The sequence below is a fragment of the Nicotiana tabacum genome, chromosome 2, assembly GCF_000715075.1.
Source record: "Nicotiana tabacum cultivar K326 chromosome 2, ASM71507v2, whole genome shotgun sequence".
Classification (NCBI taxonomy): domain Eukaryota; kingdom Viridiplantae; phylum Streptophyta; class Magnoliopsida; order Solanales; family Solanaceae; genus Nicotiana; species Nicotiana tabacum.
In genome coordinates this window covers 37,058,259-37,060,984 of record NC_134081.1, presented here as the reverse complement: position 1 = coordinate 37,060,984, position 2,726 = coordinate 37,058,259, and positions in this window count along the sequence as shown.

Genomic DNA, 2,726 nt, shown 5'->3' with positions numbered 1-2,726 from the left:
ACTACAATAATTCAGTCGAACATGATGTATTCTTCAACATTTCAGTTGATACTGACTTGTCATATGTTTGGTGCCTCGTCGCTTTTTGGTATGGATTGTTGCTTTTGTCCATCCAGTCGCACCCTACTAGTTCTTCCTTTTGATGTAGCCAATTCAGTACAATACCTAGCATGATTGTTGTTGTGGTACTTCTGGTTTGTGTTCGGCCCTTGCGTGTAATATCATCAGATATCCATTGCAAAGTTAGCTCGCTAGTAACTGGTGATTGTACCTCCAGTTGATCATGTCTGTTGATCATAACTCTTCCTTCAAGGGAATGAATACATGGTGCTAATACCACCCATTGGATTCGTTATTTTAAGGCAATGAATTGACACAGTAACTGCTCCATTTCTCGCTTTGTGTATGACCATTTTTGCTGTTGCATATGTCCTAGTTGTAGTAGTAAGTAGTTCAGTATATCTCGATCAACCAATCTATTATGTGTATATGCAGTACACACAAATAGTGATTGTTCTTGTATCATGTTGTACAAAGCACATGTTTCCTTTTCCATGACATTTCTGTTGCGTGCAATAGGTGTCCTCCAAATGTTATGTTCCTTTTGTAATAACTGATGTGACCTTTCTGATTTCCAGCATTGAGACACTTGGGCTCTCTATTTGCAGTCTTCTTCTGCAGTTTCATTATATAGTCATTTCGAACAGTAGTAATAAATAACTGACTGCTTCTTCTTAATGCCTCGCAATGTTCTGTAAAGAAGAAGAATAGCTGTTGCGACCAAACACACTCACGCAAGTATACGCGGTCGTCAAGTAATAAAGTGACTAAAAGTCGGATGTCGAACCCACGAGGACTTATGATTAACTATTAACTAAATTAGACTATCCCAATTATCTAAACAAGAATTAAATCTAAAAATATTTTATTCTAAACTAATTAAATAAGAAAAATATAAATAATAAACTTTGAACAGAGAAAGAGCAGATTTTAATGATATCAATGTAATGAAAACGATCTAGGGTTATGGGCTATCTAACAATCCTATTGTATTCTTCAATTGAATTGACCGACTAATTTATCTAGCTTATTGGTTGACAGGGTTAATATTGCTCATAAGAATCTGTCGAGTTCTTACTCGCATATTCAAGCTAACCTAACGCCTATATGTCTATGGAGTTAGAATCAACAAGAACGCATGTATAATTCCTGTAAATCAACCAAGCAAGGCAATTAGGTATATGTCTATCCTAACCACGAATCCGTTCCCCGATGCCCGAGTTCAAGAACTTGCCCTACTCAATCCTATATGCAATATAGAATTTCCACTTTCGAGTTCAATTCTAGATTCGTAGATAATATTCAATTGGTGATCAAGCAATTAAATAATTAAGCGCAAGATTGAATAAATAAACTACTATGATAAATCAAGAAGTCAAAATCAATATCCGAATAACAATAGTCATGAAAGAACCACAACCCTAGAATGTGAAGTTTAGCTCCATATAGACATGGTAGCCAAACAACAAATCATACAAAGAAACATAAAAATTACTAAGTTTGGTGGGAGAAAGATGAAACTAGATGAATTCCGGCCTCCACAGCTTTGTCGTGGCTTTTTTTCTCCTTCCCAATATGTTCGATGACCTAAAAGAGGCATTTTTGGCTTATATATTGTGTACAAAAGTCGTGGGCCAAAGTTCTCCTATTTCTAATCCAAATCAGCTTCAGGGATTGATGCTAGGATGGATGCGTCGCATCCACCTCGTCCTCCACTTCTCAGCTTCGCATGCTAGGGTGGATGCTTCGCATCCACCTCGTCCTCCACTTCTCAGCTTTGCCCAGGTGCGGATGCTAAGGCGGATGCTATGGGCCGACTTCACTGCTAAGAGTGTACGAAATCTGATCTTTTTCTAGATTGGATGCGACGCATCCAATCTCTCTTCCTCTACCTAGAGCACCTTTTCTTCATATTTTTGCACTCCATACACCCTAATTCACCCCACACAACTCAATTAGTGATAAAACCAATAATTAAACCATGTTGGGCATTTTAAAGATCAAATAGCATCAAAAAGCGGTTAAAACATGGGTAAAATAACATCAACACATATCGAAATATGCCAAACATCACTACCCCACACTTAAACCTTTGTTCGTCCTCGAACAAACCATCATATAGTAGACGAAACAAAATTAAGCTCTTATCATTCAAAGCACACTGCACCAATGACCATGGTTATTTGCAGCAATTAGGCTCTAGACTATGCATCACATACACTTCCCTTTACTTATGCCCTTCTTTTAAAAATATTCAAACAAAGACAACATGCTCACAACAATCTTAACCTCAAAAACCGACTCAATGTCACAATGCACTCATGGCTTGAACACCCAACATCATAGAGAAGTCTAATAACGTTACCTATCCCTCGTGAAACCATGTGCCCTCACAACAAGAACAAGAGAGCGAGTTCAATCCACACATTCGAATCTCATGATCAAATATATTTTAATGACTCACATATATCAAAGAAAATCGCTCACTCTCACAAAGAAGTCACATGCATGCAATTGGTACCATAGGCTTGCCCTTAATGTAAATCTCTACTAATGAAAGCTCGCTCGATCTAAAATCAATTAGGACTTTTTCATGGTTGTAATGTGGGCTAAGGGACGGGTAGGATATATTTAAGGAATAGTGACTCACCCTCCTAAGCACTTTA